Raw genomic sequence first — 14555 nt, forward strand, 5'->3', positions numbered from 1 at the left:
TTGGCTCTGCCTGCAAGGATCACTCTTGGCAGGCTCAGCTTACCCTGTGGGATGCTGAGGATCAAGCCTGGGTTGGCTGCATAGAAGGCAAACACTATTCTTGTCCACTGTACTATCTCTTTGGCTCTCTAATGACTTTTACTAAAGCACCTTCCATTTTCTGTTTGTTTTTGTTTGCTTGTTTTCTTTTTGGGTCACATCCATGGCACTCAGGGATTACTCTGGCAATGCACTCAGAAATCACCCCTGGCAGGCATGGGGGACCATATGGGTTGCTGGGATTTGAACCACTGTCCGTCCTAGGTCAGCTGCAGGCAAGGCAAACACCCTACCGCTGTGCTATCTCTGCAGCCCCCATTTTCTGTTTCTTGACTGGTTTCTGGCCCCCAGAAGCATACAGTGAATGTCTTTCCTAATGCCAGTAGCAACAGAGCAAAAGCAATGATGAGTTTTAGAGCCTCACGTGTCACTCAGAGGTAGAGCACCTGCCTCGTGTGTCTGAAGTTTTGCCTTTGATCCTTGGCCTGCAAAGCAAAACAAAGCACAGAATGGGCAATGGCTCAAAGACCCCGGACTGACCACTTAGTCTGGGGGACTAGAACCCCCCACGCCAGAATGGCCTTCACGTCCAGATCTGGTAACCAGGCCCTGGGGGAATGGGTGGGGAGAAAAACTCCACCCCTACGCATCCACAAACTGCAGAGGTGAGAGCTGGGCTCAGAGACCCCCCCACATGCCAGGACAGCTAAACAAAGGAAAATTCCCTTATCTATACCAGACCCCCTGCAGTGGTGCCTTTTCTTACTGTTAACCATTTTCAAAAGCAATATACCCTTATTAATATCATCCAAAAATATCCCAATTCTTGACTATTTACATAATGGGCAACGGCTCTGTGGTAGAGCCTTGCAGGTGTGAGGACTGGGTTTAGTCTTTGGCACCATCAGACCCTACCACCAAGAACGAAATGAACCTGCACCTCCAAGTAGTAGCAAGATCAATGAACTTTGCTATTGGCCTATTTGATACTGTCCAGTTGCAAATTTTTGGGGGTTATATTTAAAAGTTTGCATCTTTTTTTATTCCCTCCTTTCTTCTGTCTACTTGCTGAATTGGTGGCATGACAAGTTACACTTACACATCTGTGTCATGCACATGTTGGATGGGAGAATGCCAGGCTGTGGTGCTCACATTGTGGTAAAGTTAGGGGGTTACACGTTAGCTTTGATGCTTACCAAGGCATGTGTATATTCTGTTGTGGTACTGTAAGTAAATTACTCGTTGACTTCTCATAAAAGTTTGGTAGGAGATACTATATTTTTTGAATATACAAATTACTTTAAAGACCATATGTTACATAGCTGATTGTAATATATTTATTTTTAGGTTAGTGGGAGTGAAGTTATTTTTTAAAAAAAGTGAAAAAAATAAGAGTAAAGCACAAGAAAATTTGTGAAAATTGTGCATTTGCAGTGAGGTCGTTTAGTCATTGTCAGAAGGCTGGCTAAGTCTGTTGCTAGTTGACCTTCTGATACTTTTGTTTCTGAACATTACGTGATTTCAAATACACTTTGGCATATAAATTGGGGTGTTCTCCTGGGATGACAGTATTAAAAGACTTAGAGCTGTCATGCGGCTGCATGTGTCACCAGGTGGTACAGGAATTCCAAGCATTATTGCTGCTACTGTTTCTTTTGTGAAGCATGTTTTTGGCTGCCAAGGCTTCCAGAAGTATGAGAAGACAGGGAATGGGCTCCTGCACACACTCCTAAAAACAGTCTTGGTGATATCATCCCAAATACCGGTATACCTGAAGTTGTGGTCAGATTGATGTCTCTGCAGAGAGTCATAGAGGAGTGGTGAAGAAGACCCTCTGAGGCAGCAGTGATCATGGGTGGTGGATGCAATTGATGTGGCTTTGGCAGGGCAGGGACTTGGTTCATCTCTGGCAGGAGATATTATTATATATATTACATACTATTCTAATTCCCATTTTGTGATGAGGAAAGTTACTCAGAAGTTGCTTTGCTTGTCCAAGTGTTTAGACCTGGTAAGAGGTCTAAGATTTCCTGTTTCACACTGAGTCTAGATCTGCTTGCCTCCGACTTTTCATGGCATTGCGGAACATATGGGCCCTGGCACCCTGCACGGGCAGAAGGGAAGGACTGGATATCTTCCCACATGGCAGGGATGGGGCAGGGATGGGGTTCGAGAAGAGACATAGACCCGTGGCTACGGAGGCTTGTTCCCTCAGCTGCCTAGGACTGGTGTTCTTGGGTGGATGGTTTCTCTGTCCTGATGTTCTTCCTGCTCGAGCTGCTCCATGCATTTCTAGCATCAGGAATTGGCAGCTGTAGTGTCCTTACTCTCTGCAGGGCACTTGGGGGCGTGGGACAAGGGTCCTGGTGCCCTGCAGCTGTGGGCATGCCCAGATCAGCCCCACCTTCTTGGATGGGAGCCCAGTCTCTGTGGGTGAGGCCTAGGGTCTCTCAGCTCCTCTTGTTCAACTGTGCAGGGCTAGGCCCCCTGCAGTCAGCTCTACTGCCAAGCATGAGGTTCCATCCCCAAGGGCCAGGGATGCGTGACAGGCTGTCTGCAGCCCCCGAGCCCCCTCTGCCTCCAACTGTTGCATGATATTTGCCTTGGCTCAGGTCAGACTGTGCTGCTCACACCAGCCTGTGCCCCACATGGAACCACCGTCGAGGCATAGCTGGTCTGAAGATTTGTGATGAAACCAGCCGCATTTTATCAGGCTGAGATCTAGATTCCAGGGCTTTAGAAATTGAAAGCACCAGAAGAAAGTAGGGGAGGGTTGGCTATGGTAGGGGAGATTCAGCTGATCCTATGAGGGCAAGAGGAATATGAGTTGACCCAGAGCTGTGTTCATGTGTGAACCAGGGGCTGATGGTGTTTGCGGTGATGGTTATCTAATCAGGGCAGGGTGGACAGTCTGTGATGTTCTATGCTGCCCTGTAACCCTGGTGTTACTCAGGAGTTACTCCTGGCTCTACACTCAGGAATCATTTCTGGTAGGCTCAGGGGACCCTACGGGGTTCTGGGACTTGAACTTGGGTTGGTTGCGTGCAAGGCAGACGTCCTACCCACTGTGCTATTCCTCTATCTCCGATCCTGTTTCTTTTGTTTGGGACCATGGTACTCAGGGTTTACTCCTGGCTTTGTGTTCTTGGATTAGTCCTGGCAGGGCTCAGGGATCAAAGTGGAGCCAGCCACGGGCCAGCAAGCATCTTAACCCCTGTGCTCTGTTTAGTTGCGTCGGGTTTTGCTCTTGGGAGCTGGGTAAGCCAATTTTGTGCTGAACCTGTAATGTGGGGCAGGACCAGAATGAACTTCCCTGTTCTGCCTGTTTGGGGCATCTGCAGCCCCCCATAGACAAGCTTCTGATCCCTGTCCCAGCCTCTGGGTCCGAACTGGAGTCAGGTCCCAGGGTTAGCTCCTCAGGTAGTAGAATTTGCAGGATTTTGCTAGGGGATGGACAGTAGGTGGCAGCAAGCCCTCAAGTGCCCAGATCTGGAACACTATAGCTCAGCTGCACGCTCATAACCAGGAGCCCAAGTTTTGGTGGCCATCAAAGCTTTGGAGCTTTGGTGCTCTTTTCATCCCTGCACTTAATGCCAGTTTGGGACTGGCTACCTCTAGTCATGCAGTGAAGCCCTTTTCTGTCCTCCTTCCTGCCCTGTGCCCTTGCCTGCCCCCTGTGTCCCCTTACTCACTGATTGCAGCTTGCACCCTTCTTCCCAGTCCCGACCTCTCGCAGCAAGGCGAGGAGACAGATGCCAGCCATACTGCCTCCTGAGCACGTCCTGGTGGCCCGAGCCTCTGAGCCACATTAGAGCAACAGTGGGGCTCGGGGGACATACAGTTCTGGGTTTCCAAGTGCTAGAACCAGTGTGTCTCACGGGCAAGACTTGTTGTGGCTCAGCTCCCATGACAGCAGAGAGTGTGGGCAGATTACAAGTGCCACCTCAGGCTCATGGACGGCATGAGACTGGCAGTTGTGAGGTCCTCCTCTGATCATGCCCAGGCATTGCCAGCTATGCATGCAATCGAATATGTACCCTTAGACCCACAGATTCCCAGAGGAAGTTTGTGGGAGCCACTGATATGATGATAGTCAGAGGGCAGAGGAGCAGTGGTGGTGTGGGAGGTCAGAGGGCAGAGAAGCTGAGGGCAGAGGGAGCCTCTTGGGTTTTCCCTTTATCTTGCTCTGTGTTGCTTTCTTGGGTGATGCCCAAGGTGGAGCTGAGGCAGTAAGGTGTGTGGATTCATCTTGGGCCAGGGGTGCAGGCAGAAGGGTTGGCATGCCCCGAAATCTGTCTTCTTGGCCTTCTGCTTGCTCCCCCTGACCTGACCTGCTGCTTTGAGTAGCCCTGGGATCATTGCAGCAAACCAAAGCCTGGAAAAAGCATCTCTAACTCTGAAGTCTAGAGGCCTCAGGCCTTTGTCCCAACATGGCAGCCCCATAGGGCCTGAGAAATGTTGCATTTAGCTGGTACCAGATGGGAACATTCTACAGCTCTGCTTGGGTCTGTGCCCTAGAACTTAAACTGATCCTCTTTCATAGAATGAGAACAAGCCAGAGCTTTCTTTCCAGAATTGGTCTTCGGCATGATCCTTGTTTGTTTCTTTTATTTATTCATTTGCTTATTTGTTTACTTATTTATCTATAAAATGGGGGACCACACCCAACAGCCCTCAGGGGTTACTCCTGGTTCTGCAGACAGGAACCACTCCTGGGAGGCTCACCCTGTAGGAAGCTGGTCATCGAACTTGGGTCATCATGCGCAAGGCAAACACCCTACCTGCTGTGCTACCACTTCAGCCCCCACTTCTGTTGTTTGTAATAGCCTGCTAGTATCCCTCTTAACATCGCTCATCCAACCCATCCTTCAGACTACCCACTCTTGGGGCCTGCCATCACCCCAGCTTCATGGTCTTACAGGTGAGTTGCTTGCATGTCACCTTCCTTTATGGCCTCTCCTGTCCCCTGCTGTGTTCACTCTGGTCCTTTCGTACCTTCATGGCATATGTCTCACTGGCGGGAGCTGAGCACTGGGCACTAACCCCCTCGGCTTTGGCAGCAGAAATAGTGTTTTGCATGGCCTGTGGCAGGGCATCTTCTCTGCAAGAGTGACAGTTGTGACTTAGTGCATAGGAAAAGTCAGCTGAGGGAGCACACAGCTCTTGTTCCTGTCCAGGAGGGTGGGGTTGTCCTCTCTGAGTGGTGGGAACATTCTGGACCCAGCCAATGAGGGTTTTCCTTGCCTGATGGCTGCAACACCCCATACCCTGCTCTCTGAAGGCCCTCTGTTCTACCCCAAGACTGTTCGTGCGTGGGCTCTTCTGGCCCTTGTGGGGTCTTGTTTGTTGTGCTCTTGTTTTTTTGGTGTTTGGGTTACACCTAGCAGTGCTCAGGGGTTACTCCGGACTCTGCTCTCAGAAATTACTCCTGTTGGGCTTGGGGAACCTTATGGGATGCCAGGAGTTGAACCCAGGTCAGCTGTGTGTAAGGCAAATGCACACACACACACACACACACACACACACACACACACACACACACACACACATCCCGTGCTCTCCCTACCTACTGTGCTATCACTATAGCCCTGTTTGCTGTGCTCTTGGCCCCTGAGCTCGCTGCTTTCTCTGGGGACAGGAAGGGGCTGATGTAAGTCCTCAATGAGTGAGGAGAACTCGTGTCCTGCCATTGTGCTGCACTGCGCTGTCCACGCTCCCTCCTGCTCTATAGACCTCCCCATAGAAGGCCACGTTCCTCTTCAAGCATGGCCACAGCGGGAATGTAACTGTCTCTGGCTGGTGCCACTACCCCAGCCTTGGCTGTCTAATGTTGTCAGGGCCCCTCGGAGCCAAGAGCTTCACATCACATCACAAGCTGCCAGGCACTTTCCTGTATGGCCAGATTCCTGTGGGCGTCTCATTCCAGAACGTTCTCCTCGGTTTCCTCTGCTCATTCCACAATAAGTCACTAAAGCTGAGGGGTTCCTTCCATTTCCTGCTGAGGCCCCTTCCAGAGCCACGTGCCCTCAGAAGCAGAGAATTTCCTGATGGAAAAAAAAAAAAAGCCGTTTTTGATCTCAATATAACTAAGTGTGATTTGATTTTATTTAGCTTAGCCGAGTGCGGACATAGTGCCTCTCCCTTGTTTGAAAAGCCTGGGGGGAGATGCCGAGGATGAGGTCCCTCCCCACCATGAGAGCAGACTTTCCGACAGGATGTGAGATTATGGCCCAAGTGACCTGGATGGAGCCATGAAGACGGCGTCCATCACTGCCTTCTCTGGTACTTAGCTCATGTCCCCTAGTAGACAGACCCCACTGTGTGGGAGCTTCAGCGGTTCCCTCCCTTTGTCAGTACTTCCTGATCAGTACTTGGAATGAAAGGTGGGGACACTGAGGCATGGAGTGACAACCTCTCAGCCCCCTGCAGTGACACTGGTGAGGACACAGAGGGTGGCCTGGAAAGGGGGCGTGTTGTAAGCATTGCACTGGAGGATCAGGTGGAAACAGCAGGAACCAGGCACCTGCGGAGCAGGAAGGGGGGCGGGGGATGTCCTTAGCTTCTTTCGCTCTGTGATCTAGAGTGAGGCACATTCTCTGGCCTTCCGGCTTGCATGGTAGTGAGCAGTTTCTGTGCATATGTTTCATTTAGAAAGACCATTGCTGCACACTTGGAACTGGGCAGACTCTGGTCTGGTGGGCCCCAGGGTGCAGAGGCTTGTGGGAGAACTCATAGGATGCAGTGGGCCTGGGAGATGGGATGGCTGGGAGCGCAGATGGCAGAGACTGGGGGCAAAGGATGCCAATGCAAACACACCCGGGTCAACACCAGCCAGGAGGAGACTTTGCTCCCGGACCTGCTCGTCCAGTGGAGCGTTTATTTCCACCATCAGAAGTGCAGAGCCAGGGAAGGTTGGCAGGGAGGTTCTGGCTGGGAACCAGAAGGAAGCACAAGTTCTGGGACAGAGGTGGGACAGCACATGCCAAGGGCAGAGCAAGAGGATGCAGGGAGTCTGGGGGAGGGGTGTCTTCTGGGAATTTTGCACTCTTGTGGGGCCAGGCCCTGGACTGGGCATGACTTGGGGTAGGCAGGGCGTTGTACCCTGTGCTCTTTGTATAGGGCCAGAAGGCCACTCCAAATGGTGCTCGGTCCTTTCTTTGTCCTAGTAGGGGAGGGCAAGGGTTGAGTCCCTTCATCAACTGGACACTGGGTGCAACTGCAGAGAGAATGGGTCAGCCAGTGGGAGTCACAGGCAGGAAGCCCTTGTGTGTGTGCAGCCTGAGGGACTACAGGCACCGACAATGGCCGTATTGTCTGTGCCACGCTCTGCACTCTTCATTATTGGCCGTTATGCCAGGGCCCAGGGCATGGCAAGTTCCCCTGGTGAACTCTGAAAGAGCCAATTCTGCTCTGCACACTTTCTGGGTCCTTTGAGATCTGGCCCAACTAAGGGTGGTTTTGTTGGTTTGGGGCTGCTCTTGGGGAAACATGGCATTTTGTTGTAGCCTGAGACGTGGGAACATGGGGCTCCATCCTTCCCCTGCTTAGAAACTTGTCCTGGTGGGGTTGGACAGGCCTGAGATCAAGAGGAAAACAAAATTGCCACTTTTTAAAATGTTTTTATTTTTTTGGTTTTTGGGCCACACCCGGTGATGCTCAGGGGCTACTCCTGGCTATGCGCTCAGAAATTGCTCCTGGCTTGGGGGACCACATGGGACCCTGGGGATCAAACTGAGGTCCTTCCTGGGTCAGCTACCGCTGCACTATCTGGCTCCAGAATTTCCATTTTTAAGACAGTGAAGACAGTCAGATCTGTTTGTTTGATTTTAAATCTCTTTGCAGCTGTTTCTTTTTCTAAACAAAATGGCGTGATAGACCTACCTTTGTGGGATTCTTGTCAAGAATAGGAAGATAATGTATATGAATTAGCTTCCAAAAGTTCCTTTAATAAATATCTTATTTTCTGGTGTATAAGACAACTTTTGAAACAAAAAAAAGTCAACCGAAACTTGGGGGTTGTCTTATACGCCGAGTATATCCCGAAAAATGTTTCGATATGCTGCTAAATGAAAATTGTCTGAATATTGCCACAAAATAAATTTTCCAACTCGATCCTGCACCAATCACTGCCAGGCTGCTCAGACCGCCTCTCTGACTCAGCCAATCCAAGCAGGCTTTTGATGCATGCAAATTAGACAATGTTCTGGACCCGAATCGACACTGTCAAAAGCCTGCTCAGATTGCCAGAGTCATAGAGGAAGTCTATGGCAGTAGACTTGTTGTGATTGGCTCACTGTAGTACATACAGTTGCAGCACAGGAACGTTCTGTCTTATACAGCAAATATAGGCCTAAACCTATTTTTTAACTGTAAAATTAGGGAGTTGTCTTATACGCCCTGTCATCTTATACGCCGGAAAATACGGTACTAGTTTTTGTCTCTACTGTAGCCAATGCATTCTTTATGGGATGAATGTATTCCTGTATAAATGGAATTTTTTGTTTGTTTGTTTTTGGGTCACACCTGGCTGCACTCAGGGGTTACCCCTGGCTCTGCACTCAGAAATTGCTCCTGGCAGGCACAGAGGACCATACGGGATGCCGGGATTCGAACCAGGGTCCATACTGGGTTGGCCACATGCAAGGCAAATGCCCTACCTCTGTGCTATCTCTCTGGCCCTCATTGAAATTGTTTTTGTTTGTGGGCCACACCAGTGGCACTTAGGCATCATTTCTGGCTCTGTGCCCAGAGATTATTCCTGCCAGGCTTAGAGGACCCTATGGGATGCCAGGGATCGAACCCAGGTTAGCCGATTGCAAGGCAAATGCCCTTCTCGCTGTGCTATTGCTCTCGCCTCCTAAGTGGAATTTTTGATGAATTTATTTTACCTTTTTTGGGGGGGACTTTATGACCCACATCTTGCAGTGCTCCAGGGACACTCCTGGTGGGGCTTGGAATAATATATGGGGCGCAGGAGATCGGCCCCAGGTTGGCCATGTACCAAATAGGCCTTGAGCACCTGTACTAGCTCTCCAGCCCTCAAAGAAGGAATGGGTAGTAATATTAAAGCCAGATCGTAGAAGACTGGGGATGGTCAAAGAAGAATACTCAGATACACTCTGTGCCACTCTGTGCCCTTTGCTGAGGACGTGGAGATGAAGGCCTGGCCAGGCCTTTCCCCGGGTCTGTGTAGCTTGGGCCCTAGAGCTCTGTAAATCACACTGGTCTTCCCTGAGCAGGCAGTGCAGAACAAGGTGGGAGGGGGCATTGAAGTGTCCCAAGGTCTGTGGGGGGTGCTCGCCCGTTTCCTGGGCTAGGCCCGTGTCCCACCTTGGGCCCAACATCACTGTCGGTCTTTCTCCTTCTCCAAGTGAAATGTCTTTGGATGCAAGTCAAGGAAAGCTGAGCAAATGGGGGTCACTGATGAGAAACACAAACCAGTTCAGGCCACAGTTCAGGCCTCTGTCCCCCCTATCCCCGAACATCCAAGTGTCTCCTCCTCAGGAGGCCTCGCACTTATTAGGATTTGGAGAGGTAGGTAGGAGCGAAGTACCTCCTGTGCTCATGGCTGGCTCTCCAGGAGTGCAAATAAATAGGTCTAGATGGAAGTTTGCCTTTCATAGCCCCTCCTTTGCCTGCCTCTTGTCCCCTCTCAACTTCCTAGCAAACCTCACTTTTGGCTTCAAAGTGCTTCATCACACAGCTTCTGAATCTAAGGTATACCTTGGAGGGGCTGGCGAGGTGGCGCTAGAGGTAAGGTGTCTGCCTTGCAAGCGCTAACCAAGGAAGGATTGCGGTTTGATTCCCCGGCGTCCCATATGGTCCCCCCAAGCCAGAGGTGATTTCTGAGTGCTTAGCCAGGAGTAACCCCTGAGCATCAAACGGGTGTGGCCCGAAAAAAAACAAAACAAAACAAAACAAAAAAATAAGAAAAGGAATAAAGAAAAAAAAGAAAAGGAAGAAAGGGGTGGAAAATAAAGCAAGAGAAGCTGAAAATAGAAGTGTCTATTTTAGATGAAAATCAAAGGAACCTGCCTTTGGTTCATCATAACTCAGACGTTATGATGATTTGTCTTTATTTGTGTGCTTGTTTATTTCTTTCTTTATTTATTTGAGCCCTTCCAGAGCTAACTCCTGGCTCTATGCTTAGAAGTTACTCCTGCCAGGCTGAGGAGGGACCCTATGGGATGCCGGAGATAGAACCCTGGTCAGTGGCGTGCAAGGCAAATGCCCTTCCTACTGTACAATTGCTCCAGCTCCTCTTATTTTTGAAAGAGATGCAACTCCAAGTGGGTATAGTGAGCAGATTCAGGGTGTGTGTGGACTCCAGCAAGACCTCCCAGCACCCTCCAGCACCCTCCCCAGATACAAGCTGATGCATGGCCGCCCTTGTTTTTAGAGGACAAGGCACCGTACCTGCTGCTGCTCTCAGAGGCTTCATTCAGCATAGGGAAGATAACAGCATGTGTGCTCCTGGCTTTGGAGTCAGGGCAGGCCGATAGCTGATTCCAGGGTAACTCTTCCAACTTCCCAGTAAGTCTCCTGGAGAATAAAACTGCAAGGGGAAGTGTGAAACCAGGAGAAATGTCTCGGGGAACAGGCATTCAATTTTGTCCCACTGAGCAGAAAAATGTTTTGTTACAAAAAGAAAAAAAAAAAAAGGCACCAAAGGAGAAAGGTGCTTTTCTCTGAAAAATCCCTCAGGAGACTTCCTGTCCCCCAACAACCTGGCAACTTTCCTGCCTTCTTTCTTCTCTTTAATCTTTTTTTGAGTTGGGGGAACAGGGAGGTCCACAGGACAGGTGTCAGAGATCTTTGGACTTTGTGTGAGGCTGGGAAGGTGAGGTTGAGCCAGAGAGCACCTGCTTGTCATATGTAGTCACCAGCCCGTTGCACAGAACTGCAGCAGAGCTCCCCAGAGGTGGTGTACACGGTTTGTGGCCTCTTCCAGCCATCTTGATGGGCTCAGAGATGCTGGGTCCTCCCCACCCCTCCCTGGTTCCCAACTCCACCTCCCCCAGACAGGCAGCGTGAATCTGACCCCACTGTGGCTTCCATTCCCTCACCCTCGGGATGTTTTCTCCAAAGGCCCGGCACTTTGCCCCACCCACAGCACGAGGCTTGACGTGACATTTCCACCAGGAGGCTGCCCTGACCCGGGGCCAGCTGCTCCATATGGCTTTCATATTTGTGCTGGAAAAAACTCCAGATACTTTTGGTCAAAGCGCTTCCTGTGGACCGCCTCGCTGGGCCCATTTCTCACCCACGCACTCCTGAGGGATGGCTGGGTGGAGGCCCTGGAGTGTGTGTGTGTGTGTCTGGTCTAGGGAAGGGGTGGTGCTGAAAGTGACAGGGCCAGGAGATGGGGGACAAAAGGAAAGTGAGGGGAGGCTGTGTGCTGTCTCACGCCTGTGCTCTGTGGGTCCCCAGCCTCTGGAGCCAGGAGCCAGCACTCTGCCATAGGATGAACCCCAGTTTTCCCTCACAGTATTAGGAGGAATAGTACTTTCCCTTAACATGGGAGGGAGGGAGGGAGGGAGGGAGGGAGAGAGAGAGAGAGAGAGAGAGAGAGAGAGAGAGAGAGGGAGAGAGAGAGAGAGGAGAGAGAGAAAGAGAGAGAGAAAGAGAGAGAGAGAGAGAGAGAGAGAGAGAGAGGAGAGTCTAGCAGTACAGTGCTAGCTAGCCTTAGGAGTGAAGGATCGACCCCTATATATCATGTGGGCCCCTAGTGCCGCCCCTTCCACCATAGAGCCAGGAGTAACCCCCAAACACCCTAGGATGTGGCCCCAATTGCCTGGCACCATCAACAGCCAAAGCTCTACCAGCTGCCATTTGCCCAACACTGGCATTCAGTGGCCCTACTTGAAGGCTCATGGAAAGTTCCAGCACTGATTCTTGGCCTTGGAACTCTGATCTCAGTCCTGTCCCAGCTCCTCCCAAAGCTGCTGCCCTTACAGGCCTCTCACAAGAGCTGGACACTGAGGATGGGCCGGGCTGGGGTAGGAGGAAGGGTATCCCCACTTCGCATGACACTCCACAGTATTTCCAGTAAGAATGCAGCTGGCTGGCTCAGACGACAGCTGGTCTCTGCCCTGGGTTAGGCATGAACGAGGCTGTGGAAAACCCTCTCCCTTGTGTCTCCAGTTGTGGGTTTTACCTGTAGTGTCTGTCACTCTCAGCGCAAGCTGTGTATTTTTCCCTTTTTTGAAGAAATACCCAGAAAACAGACTGTATTTTGGAGCAGGCCAGCCTTCCCTTGAGAGTTCTTTCTTTTTTCTTTTTTTGGAATGGGACAGTGTGAGGTAGCAGAACAAGGAATCCCAGCAGCCAGCCCTGGCTTGGCTATTTTCTCTGCCAGCTGTGGAAACACAAGTGACCAGCTGCTTCCCTCCAGTGCACTGGATTTCGGGGGACCCAGGGCTGCCAAACAGAAACAGAACCCTGGGAGACCAATTTTAGGCTCTGAGCTACTGACCATGGTCAGCCTGGAGCGTGCACTGTTTTAAGTGACCTCTCAGAAGGAAAGAACAATGTTCCAGTGGCTGAGGGAGGCCAGTTCTCTACCAGCAAGATTGACCATGTTGCTGGGACCAGCAGAAGGCAAGTGGCCTTGAAGCTGAAGGCCTCTGGATTCCTTGTAAATCAGAGGCGCCTGGTTTGTATGAGACCATTTCTGGTTTTTCTCATGGTGGACATAGGGTTCACTGTCCCTACACTGTCTCTCAGGCAGGATTTGCAGAGAATCCAGTTGAAAATTGCTTTGTAAGCACTGGACAGTCCAGAAGGTTCCACCTGGGGAGCCAATGTTTTGCTAAGGATAAAGCTGTGGGATTTTTGAGAATCCTGAGTAGCATAGAAAAGAAGATGGAGGATAGTGGTCATCACCTCCTGAGAAGGAAACGGAGACAAATTTCTTTATATTCACATTGCCACAGAGTGAAACTAGGGCCCAGATGTGGCAAACGTACGGCACAAAGCTATTATTTTTTGCTTATTTTGGTTCATAGCCACTTCCTGCATAGTGCTCAGGGGTTTAGTGTAAGATCCCAGCAGTGCTCAGGAAACCCTTGACTTATCAGGTGTCCTTGACCTCAAAGCCTATGGCCCAGCCTCTCCCTACCCCTCCTGGGGTGTTCTGTGAGTTCTTAATGAAAACATTTCATCCACAGAGTTGTTTTAAACTTCTCTTTGGCAAACATACCCAAACAAAATCTAAGTGGGTTTCACAGAGTGTGGCAGTGGGAGAAAGTTGCCTCTCCCATGGGACAGCTCTCACTGGCCAGGCTGAACTGAGCTTCATTAGACAGACAGTACAGGGTGGGAGGGTGGTAGAACATGGCTGTCAGCAGTGAAGCAAAACTCTGCATACAGCTGTCAGGCCACAAGGGCAGCCGCTGGCCATGTGTACATCAGGGCTTCCATGTTACATCTATAAGTGCATCTCCACAGTCCCTGGAACAAGGCTTGTCTGCATAAGCTGATATTTCTGCAGTGCCTTTGGCTTGTTCCAGAGCTGGTCCCCCTAAGCGATCACTTTGCCCTCAAAGGACAGTAATGGTTGTTCTCCCTGCTATTCCACTGCCCCGGGAGCAAGGCCTGTCTCTGTGGAGCTGAGTGCGACCTTGGGGACAGACAGCAAGGTGTGAATGGAGAGCATCCCAAACCCTGTTGGGCATAGTGTGCGAAGAAGAGTACCTACCTCTCTCTTCCAGGGCATCGGAGCTGTGAGAAGATACAGTAACAGTGGCTAGCCATGGGAAACTGACCCTAGAAGTGTAGAGCCAAAGGTTCAAGTTGTACCTTTGCCTGAGAACCAGAAAGTCTGGCAAAAGATGCTTTACCCACCCTTGGCAGGGAACCTGGTCCTGATGGAATAAAGCCCAGAGGCTCCTTTCCAACTCTTAATTATGGACCAGTCAGATCAAGGCCAACTGAGCCATCTCCAGGATTCTAGAGGGAACATCTATGAGAAACCAGCCCTAAGCCAAGACTTTGTGCCCAACTGGAGGATGAGAGTAATAGGAGAAGCATCAGGTCACTTTTGGTACCGTTTTCCTTTGTAAATTGTGTGTCCTGGAAAGAATCATCCTAGTCGAATGTCCTGATGGCCAGGCATACATTCTCCGCTGTTCCTGGAATGTGTTAGCGTCCAGCCTGATTCAAGGAAGGAGAAATGTATTCGGATTCATGTCCTTCTCTGGCCCTACACATTTCTTTTCAAGGATGTGTGCCAAATGCTGGGGAAATGCATAGGGAAAGATAGTTAAGCTGAGAAATCATCACCCTGAAGAACAATGGGCGGTAGAAAGGAGAACGACGTGTGTTCTGTGCAGCGGGGACGGCAGAGCGATGGCTTTTCCAGGAGGACACAGGGCCCATTGGCATCCTCCCTCAAATTTGTCCTCATCTGCGATCTCTATCTCGGTACAACCTTCGTCATCAGGGATCCGGATGAGAGATGCTCGGCTATGTAGTCTGATCCGCCAACGATGCCTTCTCATCAGTTTTCAGGAAGA

The 14555-nt window shown here is 50.5% G+C and overlaps 1 protein-coding gene across 1 annotated transcript in view; it reads left to right on the forward strand.

Moving 5' to 3' along the window:
* MINDY4 (MINDY lysine 48 deubiquitinase 4) overlaps positions 1 to 14555 on the forward strand; it is a 73569-nt gene that overhangs the window by 16812 nt on the left and 42202 nt on the right.

This window comes from Suncus etruscus, chromosome 13 (genome assembly GCF_024139225.1).
Source record: "Suncus etruscus isolate mSunEtr1 chromosome 13, mSunEtr1.pri.cur, whole genome shotgun sequence".
NCBI classification, from domain to species: Eukaryota; Metazoa; Chordata; class Mammalia; order Eulipotyphla; family Soricidae; genus Suncus; species Suncus etruscus.